Source organism: Polistes dominula, unplaced genomic scaffold, assembly GCF_049000335.1.
Source record: "Polistes dominula isolate Pdom_NZ unplaced genomic scaffold, Pdom_raw_medaka contig_73, whole genome shotgun sequence".
Lineage (NCBI taxonomy): Eukaryota > Metazoa > Arthropoda > Insecta > Hymenoptera > Vespidae > Polistes > Polistes dominula.
This window is the reverse complement of record NW_028300951.1, coordinates 1874529-1893046: the sequence shown is the minus strand read 5'-3', so window position 1 is coordinate 1893046 and position 18518 is coordinate 1874529. Positions and strand designations below refer to the sequence as shown.

Sequence of the window (18518 nt, the reverse complement as noted above, 5' to 3'; positions counted from 1 at the left end):
TAATTTTATTTTATTATTATTATTTTTTTTTATTTTTTAGATATTATTTTATATTTTTATATATTTTCATTGAAAGAATCTAAGTAACGAGTTGTAATAAATTGGTTCTTTTTTTAATAATAAAAATTTTTATAAATTAATTAGTTAAGCTTGATACTAATATAATTGCATTTTTTATTATACATATTTGATTGTAAGGGTTTAAGTAACTGCTCAATTCGTTAACATAGCAAAGCCCTTTAAAATTCTAGAATGTAAAACTTTCTTGATTACTTCGAACACTTTACACATTGCTGTAGTAATAATGTAAGTAAGTAAGTAAGTAACTAAGTGTATAAGTACTTACTTCCGTCTATCTTAGGCAAATCGTATGAGTCGGTATAGTACAAAGGACTTTGTAAAAGTATGTATAATATATATGTATATATAGTTCCAAGAAATTCTCTTTTTCCTTGTATCCAACCATTAGAGATTCAACAAAAAAAAGTGCACAATCTTCTATAAATTCTTTTTCTCCCTCGATATTTATTGTGTGATCATATTTTTTATTCGAATGAAAAAAAAAAACAAATTAATAATTGAAAGACAAATAAGAAACTTTGTCGTAATGAAAAAATTAATGATTTTTCCGTTTAACTCTTTATTTAAATATTCATCAAAATTATAATATTAAAGATTTATTATCAAATCTAAGTATAAATAATGCAAAGTATTTTAAACGATAATATTTACGAACTTCACAAAAATATTTCTTCACTTTCAAATACTCGTAAAAATGATGAATTATCTATACTTTAATTAACAATTTTTGTTTATCAAATGAATGACAAAAGTTTTTATAAAAAAAAAAAAAAACAATCTCTCTCTAAAAGATAAAATAGTATTCTGTTAAATAAAAAAATATCCCTAGTTAGAATTTTGGAATTTCACGAAATTTTCGTAATTATGTCGTCATTTTGCTTGAAAGAAAATTAACATGAAATTACAATTAAAAAAAAAAAAGAAAAAAAAAAATAATAGACGTAAATAATATATAAAAATAGGCGTCATCGTGTATAAATTATCCTATAAAATGGGGAATTTAATGACATTTCCAAGAATTTCTTATTAACCAGGAACACTGTACGATATTATGATAAAAATGAATCACCGTTCTTCGTTTCGTTAACATCGTGTGTTTCATTAAAAGAATGTATCTTACGAAATTATGTTTACCATTTATCGATGATGAAATCTTTTTTCTTTTTTTTTTATATTACTACTACTACTACTACTACTACTACTACTATTTCTATTAGCATTTGTGTAACATGTTTTTCTCGATTAACTACGTAGTAGGTGTCATTCTACGCATCAACAAAAGAATCTCTCAATCATTTTCTTGAATAAATTAATATTGTATTTTAATTAATGAAATATTTTATTACCACACGAAGAATATATTTGTTTTTCCAAAGGATTAGTTTATTGATTGACATTTTTAATCAATCCTTTAATAAATGTTCAATATTAATAATAAAATATAAATATATATATATAATACACAAGTGTTATATAAAATAAAATATGATTCAGTATAATTATAATAAATATTATTAATTAAATTAAATGAATATTTAATTTGTACATTTAGGATTCTTTTAACACACATTGAAATCCTTTAATTCTAGTTTCTTAATAACAAACATTTATTATTAACATTGTTAGATAATAATTAATCAATTGGTATGACAAAGATATGTTAATTTATAAATAATTGAAAGAACAAGATAAAAATATGATAAACATAGAATGCAAACAACAAGGCATCTCTCGCATTATAATCCTTTAGGCTATGGTGAATCACGCGAAAGATTCAAGCACATGCTCCTTGCAACTTGTGGAAGGAAAGAAAAAGGAAAAAGAAAATCACGTTCGAACGGATTCTAATGACCTCACCGTGCAGAAACGGTCGACTATTCGTTTGCCTTTCCAGGAAAAGATACGTCATCTACGAGAAAGTGTGAATCCTGCTAAATACCATCGAATGCAAAAAAAAAATATCTAACATAACTATATATATATAAATGTTTTCTGAATAATCAGGTACGCATATACCTGGTCTACGTCATTGTTTTTCATTTCGTTATTTACAAAGAACGATTTTTCCAATTAACATAAACTAACCTTAAAACATATAATCAATTATTAATCAGATAATTAAGTTTATATATTGCATCTATTTATTATTTTGATATCCTGAAATAATTGATTGTAAGTTTCAGGTACGTAAATACCTGGTTCTCGTCATTGTCTTTCAATTCATTATTTTCAAACAACAATTTTTCTAATTATCATTAACTAACTTCAAAACATTTAATCGATAATTATGTTTATATATTGCATGCATTGATTATTTTCTTCTTGTGATTATCTTTAATAATTTATTACAATAGTTAAAAATTCATGTTTATATCGAATTGACGTAAATTGTTAATGATAAAGCGTGATTATTTTTTAATTGACAATTAAATATCAATCTAACTATAATCACACGTGAAAATGATTTATTTGAAAATTCATGATTGGCCTATTATCAAACGTTGACGTTTTGATTTTATGGATAGACTATAACGAATCTACGTCAACATTTTAATAGTTTCGAATAGTTCAAATTTTATTCGAGAAGAGATTAATTTCAATGAAACTGTCTTAGGACGAATTATTTTTGGCAAAATGACAAATCTAATCGAATAGTTGGATCCAATAGTTTCCAATGAAATTGCTTAACATAAGAGCCCCTAAACGAATTTCAATTTTATTCGAAATGTTTATACGAAAAGATTTATACTTTGTTTATCTCGTATAACAATTGTATGTGCGTATGTGTGTGAAATGCACTTTAATAGAATATTTCTACCTATAATTATGAAAATGGTCTAATTGTATATCACAAATCTTTTGTTTCGAGATATTTAAAAAATTACATTTGATTAATAATAAATAAATTCTATAAAATAATATTGAGATAAAAAAACACTATCTTACGATCAATTATTACAAATATTATTAAAATTATATTGAATTAATTTAATTTAAAATAATTTTATGTGAAATAACTGATAAATTCATTTTTTTTTTTTAATTTTCATTTACATCCCTTTCATAATTATGGGCACCATTTGTATGTCACATAAGCGAACTTATTTAACACGGTTTTTTTTACTTAATTTAATTTAATTTTTATTTTTGAATATATAGATTAAGAATCATAATTGAATGAATAATTATAATCCATATGGATTTTATAGAAAAGATTAATTCCTACCACCGTATGTATATATATATACGTATATATCTGTATATAGTATAATTACAGTTTTCTAGTCTGTAAAAGAAAGATCAGAACTCAGTGAGGGGATATGATAAATATTTTCTTAGAATCGGTTTATATTCTCAACAGATGCAACAGTGTGACTAAGTTACTGAAAATAATTTCTAACGGAAAGCATTGGATTGCGTAGTTAGTAGAAAGCAACCGAATATGGCGGACTAATAATTTTTCTATTTTTTTCTTTTCTTTTGTTTTCTTTCATCTAATGAAACTCGACATGCTGCAACCAACATGGCAAACTCAAATCCAAGAAACATATGCATACTCATACAAACATAAACACGCACAAGTATGCATAAGTGATTTATATATACGTATATATATATGTACGAGTATTTGTTTCCGGAAATAGAAGTGTTCCAAGAAAAACGTCATGTTCATTCGAAAGTGTGAATCCCATGTGAACGTAAATTCACGATGACTATTCTGAGAATTGTGTGCAAACTTTTTAGAAAAAAAAAGTGTTTTGATTTAAATATTTATTTTTTTTTTTTAAGACACCAACACCCTCTCCCCCACCTCAACCCCTACTTGAGTATATTTGACGTTTAAGATTTAACTTACGTTTTATTTTTTGGTTCATTTTTTCATTTTTTTTTTGGCACGTAATGTTTTTCCTCATGCAAAGAAATAAAAAATGCTGAACGACGAATAGTCACGGTCAGAGAATCCATCTGTCTTTTTACATGAAAATTCGACTAATCTTTCTAGTAAATATCGTTTAAAAGTGCCAAAATGCGTTTACTTCGGCCAAATGCATTTACTTGGCATCAATTTATGTCGTATTAAATATTGTTACCAATGTTTCTACGAATGTACCAACTATAAACAAGATTATAAACGATGATCTAATTTTATTTTTTATAATTATAGTGTAGTACAAAAAACGAAGGGAAAAGTAAGGAAATATGATGCCATAAATATTATAAAAATAAAAGAAAAAAAAAGTAGATCCATTAAAGTCCTAAATCTGAAACAAACATGTTAATGAATTAAAAGTTTTATTAACAAACATATTAAAAATCTTTTGTAAACCTGTGCAGATATTCCATGTTATATTTATTATGGACTTTTAAATATATATATTTCACATTTAGCATTTATATGTGTGCCTTCAGAAATGCATTTATACATATAATATAAAAAGCAGGAGGAGAATCAAAAAGGTTTGTTGTTAAATCCAACGAAGATCACCTGTAACAAAAAGAAAACTATATTAATCATACAATCAAGTGATAAAGTAATAGCCTGACATATAAATCGTCCAATTGGCAGATGCACTTTTTAATTAAATTCTCTGTTTATATTTATCAAGTATCTACTTAACGTTACAATGAAATTAAATTTTAACGCGTAATCTTACATTTACAAAAAAAATAAAAAGGGAAAAGTACAAGTATTAGATTACTAAAAAAAAAAAAGTGATATCCGTTAATTATTATAGAATACTTTTAAACAACGTTATATAAAAAGGAAAACTCTTGCAAAATTAATAAAATACGATCAAGGTGAAAAAAAAGAGATTACTTTAATATTAAAAAGACGATAATTAGGTTTAAAATGTAATAAAAATGGAATTTAAATATTTTGACTCGAACTAACTAAACACATATGCATCTTTTTGACGATATAGACATGAATCTAGTGTCCCAAGGAGATGGAATGGTCCATCATCTCCAATTACAACAACAAATTAATGACGAGCAAAACAATAAAATATAACATTTGACTAAAGAGCCATTCTCTAAAGGTTCAAACTTGCTGTTGAACGTTTGAAAATAACTCAATAGCATGTAGTTGCCCTCTTGAGCCACAATTAAGTGGGGGCCTCTTCGGCATTAAGCCTCTTCTTTCTTCGTTCCATGAAAACTGCATTTGGACATTTCTTACGTGCGAGCAAGATAAGATCTTTCATACTAATTTTGCAAATGAACTCGTATTTTGTTATGATTCTAATTCTCAATTATTCAAAATTTAATTTACATTTCGCGTTCACTTTTCTAGCTCGTGGACCATCAATGAACTTAGAGTTCATTGATCATACACGAGGAACATTTAATCGAATGTCCAAGCAGATAATGATTTCCCTCGATGACCTAATAACACTTCGCACTTTTTAGCGTCGAGTAATAAAATCGAATTGAAATAAATAGTGCAATAAATGTAATGCATTTTCTTGCAATACTTTCATTTTATTAATGTTATATTTAATTATATTAAATAATTCCAGCTGTAAGGCGAAATCGCGATAGTGCGTAGTGCTAATCCTGAAATACTTAAAACTAAGTATCAAATGCATCAAAGAATTTGCGAATTTGATTCGACTCTATCTCGTTTGAGATAAAATCGAAGAAGAAATGAATCTTTTAAATAGTTGCAAATATCTTTGAATCATGATACATAATAAAGATCACAGAATAGTTACAAAATAAATTAAAAAATCAAGCATAAAAGATGATCAAATTTTGTAACAATTCTGTATAAACCAGGAGGCGGAATTTCCACTCCGGAGTGGAAGGAAGAAGTCTAATGCCTTTCCTGGATCCTACCTACTTAAAATTAAAGTTTTCACATTCATTCAGAGAAGTATGCTACCTGCCTGCCTATTATCCATATTTTTACTCATTTTAAGAAAAAACATGCATACCCACCCACTCACTCCACGGTTCTCACACATACCACCAGGGTGCAAAAGCCTAAACTAGAGAGCATGCCCCGGGGCACCTCCGACACCCTAGCTCAACCACGTTTTCTAAACTTATATGCTAATGGGTATACGTACGTTTTGCTGTAATCGTCTGCCAAGGCTAGTGATTATTGCATAAATAACTAAAGCAAAAATACATGTATACACTAGTATATAAGCATACTAGTTATATACAGGTATATCAAAATTTCCACAAATAAATGCCTGTAACTTTACTATGCAAACGAAATTATCAAAATAATTAGAAATATTTATTATAAATATAAAAATACAGAAACGCGTATTTTTCACATCACACGTGATACGTAGAAGTAGTGCTTTGAGTATTTAATGATGTATTAAATGAATAAAAAATAACGCGAAACGATGTACAATGCACACTACCTAATACGCACACACAGGTGTAAAGTACATCGTGCAATCACTAGCACAATAACAGCCGCCAATAGGGGAAAAAACTAAAACTAAACCCACGCTAACTGTTTCTCACCCATACGTGTAACTCCTGGGCACACGCATAGATGAGAACGCAGAAAGTATGGGGGGGAGAAACGGGAGATTAGTATATTAGAAGCTGAAAATCCTGATCTAAAAAATATGATTAACACATATATAAATATATCAAAAGATTTTAATAAAAATTCATCTAAGCGACTAAGGACTCTACAAGTCATTTGGTGAATAATGACTTAAACAAGCGAATGAAAAAAAAAAAGGTTACCCCATATGAAACAATGATAGTTTCGAGGTAAGGATGTATTAAAAGACTCTACGGTGATGATGGATATTTTTTGCAAACCTCGGACGATTCTTTCACTAAATGGCTGTTCTAATGAAAGAACTGGGCTTTGAGCCACCATTTAATTGCCAGAATCTATCCGTCGCGAATGAGTTTGTCTTCTTGCTCATTTATTTAAAATATCAAAGTATTGATATATCAAAATTAATCTTGATTAGATAAACTATGTACGAAGCAATGCATGTAAGACATTTATTACATGCTTTCCAGGACGAAAACGAGTAAATTAATGCTCGATTTCATCACTACTTCTTACCACGAACAAAACACGTAATAAAAAAGAGAGTGCATTCATTAATTGGATTATTAATTAAATGAATTTAACCGATGAGACAAGAAAACCTATCCTAATCTAATAATAAAACATACAATAAAATATACAATATTCATGAGTAACTCCTAAAATGGAATTACTCATGTGCTCGTCAATAATTTATTTAAATAATTACAACCAGTAACTCGTGCCGATTTGGACCTTTCATCCTCGGCATGATTGAGCACTGGAGGGACTTTAAATAAAAACTCACGGTTTAAGAAGTTCTGCGATGGCTCCAAAACACTCCTACTTCGCAGCAAGTATTGTAGTCTGACGATGAAAGACGATACTCAATTTGCCATTAACCAAGATCCATCGAAAATCCACCAAAAATCCATCGAAGAATTCATCCAACATCTTTGAAAGGAAGAAATTCCATGGTTATATCTGTATAATAAAATAGAAAAAAACGATAAGTTATCTGGAATATTATTCAAAATCATATAAAATAAAATCGAATAAAATGTAAATACAAATGAATACTTACAATGCATTCCAATGAGATGCAGCTATATTGCACCATGGTGATGCACCTCGCGTGAATCTAAAAACGCGGTATAAACGAAAATAAGAAACTATAGATGAGTTTCTTATCGCGAAACCGAAATATTATTATACGACGAACAACACTGACTCTAATTCGCGTTTGATTTTAACTTATTACTCGCCCGATCACTGATTCTAGACTGCACTAATTCAAAGACTGCATTGCTCGCAGTCAAAGACAAGAACAAAAATTTCACTCCCGGTCACTTCACATGGGCCATTCGTGCACGATTGCAATCTGAAATTGAAATAAAAAATAATACTATTATTATCTTTACTATTACAGAAAATCAATAAAATTTTTTAGAAATTATTTAATACAAAAATATACTCACTTTGATGAATGCAGGATGACTGCAGGATGGGTCTCCTACCCTTAGGATGACGATGAGCACATGTTTAAATCGAATAAACTAACGGAGTTTCTTTACTCGAAAAAACGAAGCTTTAACATGCGACGATCAACACTGAATCTACTCTTGTCGACTTTTTTATATTTTATTTTAACACGATGCAACACACGAGAACCTCATTGCCTACGCGCTCGATTGCAATGATTTTCTGAAACATAACAAGAAAAAGAACAATTAATAACATTGTTGTAATAAAAATCAATTGAAATTATCATAGAAATGTTTGATAGTAAAATATACTTACTTTTAGTCCTCGTTGATGACTGCAGGATGGGTATCCTACACTTAGGATGACGATGTATAAAATAAAATTAAATAAAAAGTCTGAAAAGCTGAAACATACTAAAGACTATATTACAATATTTCCTGTAAATCATTTCTGAAGGCAGGGCACACATTAAAACCCTTGAATATTTTTGATAAAATATTCAATGGTAAATAGAAAGAAATAATTTAATAATCTATGAGAGTTGACATAATTAAAAGTTAAAGTTATTAAATATTTGTGAAATTGATCAAAGTATGCAACTATTTACTTGCAATATTACACATCAAGTATATAATTTTAGTATAAATATTAATTAAAAATCTTTAAAGTTGTCTAAATAAAACGGTAATTGTATCAGCAAACTCAATAAAGAGTAACATAAAAAATAAACCAGATTTTATACCATTCTATGCAATGAAAAACTTTTTAAACTATTAAAATCAAAAAGATAACGTTAGAAATAAAATTATTAAATAATTTAATACGCCTTATTTTCGTTCATGTTGTCTCGTTGAAAGATAGAAGGCTAATAAGAGGTATGTTACTACGTAACCTTGCTAGAGGAGATCTCGGGAGTGTCGAACGCTCGGCTATGATACCTATGTTATCGGCTGTTTACGTTTTGTCGTCGGAAATTCAACGAAGAAAATTCCTCGAGAAATTCCTGGAAATAAAAATACACATTTATAATAACCTATATGTCGAGTGTATTGTTTTCTTATTCTTCCTCTCTCTCTCTCACTCCTTCTCTCTCACTCTTTCTGTAGTATTTCTATACGCTTATATGCTTATATTTAAAAACAATAATGCTCACCTCGCCGTATATGGAGAAGATAAAAGAACTTGCCACAAGGTAAAAAAGGTTAGTGAATTCGTGTTATAACTCTCCCATGTTAAGAACGCTAAAAGAAAGAAAATATTAAAACACATATAAAAATTATGCATATAGTATGCATTTGATATATAACATTCGTTATATATCATTTAATATATAACAGGAAGGTGTACATTAAAATATTAATTGAAACAATTACCTGAAATTAACGGGATAACAAAATCCGCTGGAAGAAGTATACAGATGGCAGATTAAAAAATTCGAAAGATTCGCCATATTGATGTGCATAAAACAGACGCATAAGACTGGCGCGAAAATATTGCATGCGCGAAAATGTTGCGCAGTAGATCTTCTTTCCACCTATAATAAAGAAAAATTTCGAATGATTAAAATACGATATAGGACCACAAAAAATGTCAAAATATACTCAAAAAATCAAAATTGATCCATACATCCTTTATATATTATAATAGGAAGGTGTGAACCTTACAAAATATCTTTTAATTACCTGATCTTAACGGGACGATGACACTCCGATGTGTTCTCCACGAATGACGCCATGAAACTGAAGAATTCGGACGAAAGCTTGGCTGTGATTGGCTAATTCATTTTTTTGAACATGAAAAGGGTCATCACAGCTTCTTACACGGACAGAATCTGACCTTCCTCATGACCACGCTGGTCAAACTACATATGATAATTTATTTATTAAATAAATTAAAAATCATTTCTATTTTTCTAATAAATGTATACGAAACTTATAAATATTCTAAAAATAATGAATAGAATAAAGACAATGTAGACATTAAGAGATCTTTGTCATTTTGCACAAAAAAACAAAATCGTATAGAAGAGAATTGTCGATAGAAAAATGTCTAATATGAAATGCAGCATATAAAAGAATAAATTCCCAAAATCTGTATCGATAAAGAATCCTCACAATTGAAATATATTTAGAGATGCATAATTGTTTTAAAAATATTCACAATAACGTTTATACACGATTCACACACGATGATTATTCCACATGATTTTCTATGCTATAAGATACTACATGCTCTTTATTAATCTTCTATTCATTATTTTTAGATTAATTATAAATAGCGTGTACGTTTAATTTCTAATCAAAAAAAGAAACATAAATTTATAATAAATCAAAATTATTTTCTATTTAATGTATGTTAAAACATATGAAATGTTTAAACCAATGTATATGCATAGAAAGAATCTGAAATGTAATTAGAGATTATTAGAATGATAAAATAATTGTTAATTAAAGAATGAGATTGCATATTTTTATTTAAAAGCTTAAATATGATATGTGTACCTTTCTCTTCAAGATTCACCTTTTAACTGATTCATTATCCTCTATAAAAATACTTTTATTTTAATGTTGTTTAGGTTATTTTCCAAATTTGCCCATGTATGCAACGTAAATAACATTCGAAATAAACAGAATTTCAGATTTTAATTCTCTTATTTTTACACTCTTTTCACTCTTCACAATACTTTACACACTGTAATTGTAAACATTACAAAAATAATGAATAGAATAATAAGAATGCAGAATAAAAACATTATCTTATGGTAGTCGAGAAAATAATCATGAAGAAAAGAAACCTTGTCAAAGAAATTTGTAAAACAATTGACAATCTATCGCTTGCCACACGTATAAAATTAAATCTTTATCATAAAGGCGAGTTTTTACGTTGAAGAAACAAATTATAGGGACTTTTCTATTGTTGGCAAGCGATAGATTGTCAATTGTTTTGCAAATTTCTTTGACAAAGTTTCTTTTATACATGATTTTTTTCTCGTGAGCAATGAGATAATGTTTATAGTATGCATTCTTTTTATTGTATTCATTATTTTTATAATGATTACAAGTTACATGTGTATTTAATAAAAATAGTAATAACATGAAGAGAGTTATAATGTTAATCTCTGTTTAATTGGAATGTTTTATTTTGTTACATACATGGGCAACATTTGGAAAACAACATAACCAACATTGAATAAAAGCATTTTTATAGAGGATAATGTCTCAGTTAAAAGGTGAATCTTGAAGGGAAAGGTACATAGATCATATGTAATAAGTTATTAGATAACAATATGCACTTATATTAATTATTTAACAATTATTTTATCATTCTAATGAACGGCTCAGTCTATAAATAAATTTCGAAGAGGAAGGAACTCCGAAAATATATTTCACACTTTTAAACAATTATTAATACTTCTATCGATTAATTAACAATTATTTTAATATTCTAATACACTCTACTTATATTACAAATAATTTAACACTCGAAGTCATCACTGCTCATGAACAATAAAATAATTACATTAGAATAAATAAAATAATAAAATCTGTACGTTATAATATTGAATTTTCTTTATTAGAATTATAATTATCGTTGCACACATGCTCGAAATAAAAAAAGAAATATAAACAACTTTCTAATTAATGTTTAGTTTTAAAGAACAACGGCTCAGTGTATAAGTGAATTTCGAAGAGGAAGGTACTCCAATAATTTATCTCGTACTTTTAAACAATAATCGACACTTCTATCGATTAATTAACAATTATTTTAATACTCTAATACACTCTACTTATATTACAGCATAATTTAACACTCGTAGTCATCACTGCGCATGAGCAATAAAATAATTACATTAGAATGAATAAAATTATAAAATTTGAACGTTATAATATTAAATTTTCATTATTAGAATTATTATTATCGTTACAGAAATAATCCACATAAGAAAAATCATAAACAACTTTCTAATCAAAGTTTTGTTTTAGAGAACAATGGGTCAGTCTATAAGTGAATTTCGAAGAGGAAGGTACTCCAATAATTTATCTCGTACTTTTAAACAATAATTAATACTTCTATCGATTAATTAACAATTAATATAATATTCTTATACACTGTACTTATATTACAGGACAATTAAACCCACGAAGAGTCATCACTGCGCAGGTGTGATAAATTAATTCTATTACAATGAATAAAATAATAAAATTTAAACGTTATAATATTATAAATTTTCTTTATTAGGATTATTACTACAGTTGCACACGTGCTCGACATAAAACAAAGTCATATAAACAACTTTCTAATTAATGTTTTGTTTTAGAAAACAATGGGTCAGTCTGCAAGTGAATTTCGAAGAGAAAGGTACTTCGAATATATATTCCGTACTTTTAAACAATAATCGATACTTCTATCGATTAATTAATAATTATTTTATTATTCTAATACACCCTTCTTATATTACAGCATAATTTAATACTCGAAGTCATCACTGCTCATGAACAATAAATTAATTATATTAGAATAAAAAGATTGGTAAAATTGGAACGTTATAATATTGAATTTTCTTTATTAGAATTATAATTACCGTTGCAGAAATAATCAACATAAGAAAAATCATAAACAACTTTCTAATCAAAGTTTTGTTTTAGAGAACAATGGGTCAGTCCATAAGTAAATTTCGAAAAGGAAGGTACTCCGAGAATATATTTCGTACTTTTAAACAATAATCGATACTTCTATCGATTAATTAACAATTATTTTAATATTCTAATACACCCTTCTTATATTACAGCATAGTTTAATACTCGAAGTCATCACTGCTCATGAACAATAAATTAAATACATTAGAATAAAAAGATTGGTAAAATTGGAACGTTATATTATTGAATTTTCTTTATTAGAATTATAATTACCGTTGCAGAAATAATCAACATAAGAAAAATCATAAACAACTTTCTAATCAAAGTTTTGTTTTAGAGAACAATGGGTCAGTCCATAAGTAAATTTCGAAGAGGAAGGTACTCCGAGAATATATTTCGTACTTTTAAACAATAATCGATACTTCTATCGATTAATTAACAATTATTTTAATATTCTAATACACCCTTCTTATATTACAGCATAGTTTAATACTCGAAGTCATCACTGCTCATGAACAATAAAATACTTACTTTAGAATAAATAAAATAATAAAATCTGTACGTTATAATATTGAATTTTCTTTATTAGAATTATAATTACCGTTGCACACATGATCAACATATATGAAGTCATATAAAAAACTTTCTAATCAATGTTTTGTTTTAGAGGACTACAGCTCAGTCTATTAGTGCATTTCGAAGAGGAAGGTACTCCGAAAATATATTCCGTACTTTTAAACAATAATCGATACTTCTATCGATTAATTAATAATTATTTTATTATTCTAATACACCCTTCTTATATTACAGCATAATTTAATACTCGAAGTCATCACTGCTCATGAACAATAAAATAATTACTTTAGAATAGAAAAAATAATAAAATCTGTACGTTATAATATTGAATTTTCTTTATTAGAATTTTAATTACCGTTGCACACATGATCAACATATATGAAGTCATATAAACAACTTTCTAATCAATGTTTTGTTTTAGAGAACAACAGCTCAGTCTATTAGTGCATTTCGAAGAGGAAGGTACTCCGAAAATATATTCCGTACTTTTAAATAATAATCGATACTTCTATCGATTGTTTAACAATTATTTCATTATTTTAATATACTTTAATTATTTTTCAGATTGTTTCAACGCATATACATTAATTTAAACGTTACGTACCTATTAACATACTTTGAATAGAAAATAATTTTAATATGAATTTATTTTTTCAATTTATCAGATAACTGTCTTCAACTTGATTGCGTTCCTAGATCGGAAGGTAATATAATATACTCCAATTACTTACATTGCAAATAAAACTGTATTAATATTCATTAGAAATTTCTGTTCCAGAAGTGGTTCAATGGGTAGCGGGTAAATTTTTTGTTCGTAAAGGGTGGTACCATTTACAAATAAAGAATTTACTTCAGGGATGCGACCCTGCCCACGCGAGCCATGATTCTATCTTCTTACTCCCAAGGATAGAATCATGTTCATTTAACTTTTAAACTTGAACTACCGTCCTTTTTTTTTCTTTTTTTTTTTTTTTTTGGCTTTTTGATATGCATTGATAGATATGCATTTAGCATGGGAAACTGAAGCTTCATTGTAAGGGAAGGCATCTTCCGCTAATTGTTAGACGGACCCAAGGATTCATTTCCGTAAGTTCGCAATAGTATACGGTGTTGGACTGAACATTTAGTGTAGGTTTCTCCTAAATTTAGAGTCAGTGGACTAGTCCAATCGGGGGGAAACCACTTAAAAAAAAAAATCGTGAAAAGTTCCGCTTTAAAAGTTACACCCATCCCCCCTTTTTTTCCTACCCCTTTTATTGTTTAACTCTTTTTTATCCCTTTGTTTTCTGTTGCAGATTGGACTATGGTAAGGAAACGACCACAGGTGGACCAGAGGAGGACCATAAAGGCACCAGAAATGGACTTGGTAATATAGGATAGTATAAAATAATTATTTGTATAAATAAAATGAAAATGTGTATCGTTATATAATTCTTCTTTTAGCATCGAACGTGTTTGATAATTATTTTTAATGTATTTTCTTTATTTATAGATTCCATGGTACAACTTATAATTGTATACTCTTTTTAATTATTATACTTTATTTTATGTAGATTGAAAATTATGTATATAAATGTATATAGATTGTATTTCTATAAGTTGAAGTTATTCTAGGGTGTGTTAGTTTTAAGTATCATCGATGATTTTATTGAATTTCTTTTCAGATTACACTCCTTGTCTTTCATTTTGTATTTTTTAATATTGAAATTTTTCTCTGGTATTTTCGATAATAATTTTAACGATTTTTTGAATGGTACTCTTATGGTGGGGCCTAAGAGTTAGATTCATTCCTTTGAATTATATTCGGATGTGAGCATCTTTAGGATGCACATCCCTCTTGGGTCTTCAGAAGCGGTTACCTCCTCGTGGTTAGACCTGGGCAATGGTATTTTACTTTCCATGTAATGTTTAACATATTTTGATATGTTTTACATTCCATTGCAAGTAAAATCCAGCCAAAGACCGCTTACCATAAACATTATAATTGTAATTAGTTTCTGTAATTTTCCAATGAACATATTTTTATTCCTTTCCTTGGCTCCTTCTATCCATTTCATCTCCAGAAACTAATTACCTTATAATGTTTTTTAATAACTTTTATAATGTTACAGGCATTACACCGATAAAACAATAAATCTTTTATTGTAATATTTATTTTATTTAATATCAGGATAAAATTATTTTTGTTATAATGCATAATTTATTTTTTAAAGCAGGTTTCTACTATCTCACAATTTAACATATATTAAATAGAAAACAATTTTGATATGTTATAAATTTGTGTTTCTTTTTTCGATTACAAATAAAATGTACACATTATTCATAATTATTCTAAAAATAATGAATAAGATAAAGAGAATGTAGTATCTTATAGCATAGAAAAGCATGTGGAATAATCTTCGTGTGAATCGTGTATAAACGTTATTATGAATATTTTTAAAAGAATTATGCATCTCTGAAAGTATTTCAATTGTGAGGCTTCTTTATCGATATAGATTTTGGGAATTTATTCTTTTATATGCTACATTTCATATTAGATATTTTTCTATCGACAATTCTCTTCTATGCGATTTTGTTCTTTTGTGCAAAACGACAAAGATTTCTTAATGTCTACATTGTCTTTATTCTATTCATTATTTTTAGAATATTTATAAGTTTTGTATACATTTATTAGAAAAATAGAAATGATTTTTAATTTATTTAATAAATAAATTATCATATGTAGTTTGACCAGCGTGGTCATGAAGAAGGTCAGATTCTGTCCGTGTAAGAAGCTGTGAGGACCCTTTTCATGTTCAAAAAAATGAATTAGCCAATCACAGCCAAGCTTTCGTCCGAATTCTTCAGTTTCATGGCGTCATTCGTGGAGAACACATCGGAGTGTCATCGTCCCGTTAAGATCAGGTAATTAAAAGATATTTTGTAAGATTTACACCTTCCTATTATAATATATAAAGGATGTATGGATCAATTTTGATTTTTTAAGTATATTTTGACAATTTTTGTGGTCCTATATCGTTTTTTTAACCTTTCGAAATTTTTCTTTATTATAGGTGGAAAGAAGATCTACTGCGCAACATTTTCGCGCATGCAATATTTTCGCGCCAGTCTTATGCGTCTGTTTTATGCACATCAATATGGCGAATCTTTCGAATTTTTTAATCTGCCATCTGTATACGTGTTGCAGCGGAATTTTGTTATCCCGTTAATTTCAGGTAATTGTTTCAATTATTATTTTAATGTACACCTTCCTGTTATATATTAAATGATATATAACAAATGATATATATCAAATGCATACTACATGCATAATTTTTATATGTGTTTTCATATTTTACTTTCTTTTAGTTTTCTTAACATGGAAGAGTTATAACACGAATAAACTAATATTTTAACCTTGTGGCAACTTTTTTTATCTTCTCCATATACGGCGAGGTGAGCATTATTATTTTTTAAATATAAGCATATAAGCATATAGAAATACTACAGAAAGAGTGAGTGAGAAAGAGTGAGAGAGAGAGGAAGAATAAGAAAACAATATACTCGACATATAGGTTATTATAAATGTGTATTTTTATTTCCAGGAATTTCTCGAGAAATTTTCTTCGTTGAATTTCCGACGACAAAACGGAAACAGCCGATAACATAGGTATCATAGCCGAGCGTTCGACACTCCCGAGATCTCCTCTAGCAAGGTTACGTAGTAACATACCTTTTATTAGCCTTCTATCTTTCAACGAGACAACATGAACGAAAATAAGGCGTATTAAATTATTTAATAATTTTATTTCTAACGTTATCTTTTTGATTTTAATAGTTTAAAAAGTTTTTCATTGCATAGAATGGTATAAAATCTGGTTTATTTTTTATGTTACTCTTTATTGAGTTTGCTGATACAATTACCGTTATATTTAGACAACTTTAAAGATTTTAAATTAATATTTATACTAAAATTACATACTTGATGTGTAATATTGCAAGCAAATAGCTGCATACTTTGATCGATTTCACAAATATTTAATAACTTTAACTTTTAATTATGTCAACTCTCATAGATTATTAAATTATTTCTTTCTATTTACCATTGAATATTTTATCAAAAATATTCAATGGTTGTAATGTGTGCCCTGCCTTCAGAAATGATTTACAGGAAATATTGTAATATAGTCTTTAGTATGTTTCAGCTTTTCAGACTTTTTATTTAATTTTATTTTATACATCGTCATCCTAAGGGTAGGATACCCATTCTGCAGTCATCAACGAAGACTAAAAGTAAGTATATTTTACTATCAAACATTTCTATGATAAATTCAATTGATTTTTATTACAACAATGTTATTAATTGTTCTTTTTCTTGTTATGTTTCAGAAAATCATTGCAATCGAGCGCGTAGGCAATGAGGTTCTCGTGTGTTGCATCGTTAAAACACAATTCGAAAAAGTCGACAAGAGTAGATTCAGTGTTGATCGTCGCATGTTAAAGCTTCGTTTTTTCGAGTAAAGAAACTCCGTTAGTTTATTCGATTTAAACATGTGCTCATCGTCATCCTAAGGGTAGGAGACCCATCCTGCAGTCATCCTGCATTCATCAAAGTGAGTATATTTTTGTATTAAATAATTTCTAAAAAATTTTATTGATTTTCTGTAATAGTAAAGATAATAATAGTATTATTTTTTATTTCAATTTCAGATTGCAATCGTGCACGAATGGCCCATGTGAAGTGACCGGGAGTGAAATTTTTGTTCTTGTCTTTGACTGCGAGCAATGCAGTCTTTGAATTAGTGCAGTCTAGAATCAGTGATCGGGCGAGTAATAAGTTAAAATCAAACGCGAATTAGAGTCAGTGTTGTTCGTCGTATAATAATATTTCGGTTTCGCGATAAGAAACTCATCTATAGTTTCTTATTTTCGTTTATACCGCGTTTTTAGATTCACGCGAGGTGCATCACCATGGTACAATATAGCTGCATCTCATTGGAATGCATTGTAAGTATTCATTTGTATTTACATTTTATTCGATTTTATTTTATATGATTTTGAATAATATTCCAGATAACTTATCGTTTTTTTCTATTTTATTATACAGATATAACCATGGAATTTCTTCCTTTCAAAGATGTTGGATGAATTCTTCGATGGATTTTTGGTGGATTTTCGATGGATCTTGGTTAATGGCAAATTGAGTATCGTCTTTCATCGTCAGACTACAATACTTGCTGCGA

The 18518-nt window shown here is 28.0% G+C and overlaps 1 long non-coding RNA gene across 1 annotated transcript; it reads right to left on the bottom strand.

Moving 5' to 3' along the window:
- Positions 1-6391: 6391 nt before the first annotated feature.
- On the bottom strand, positions 6392-9605 carry LOC149032624 (uncharacterized). Its single transcript, XR_016176410.1, has 3 exons — positions 9457-9605; positions 9237-9324; positions 6392-9086 (listed from the first exon to the last, which is right to left on the bottom strand). It is a non-coding gene; the product is annotated as an uncharacterized LOC149032624 (long non-coding RNA).
- Positions 9606-18518: the final 8913 nt, after the last annotated feature.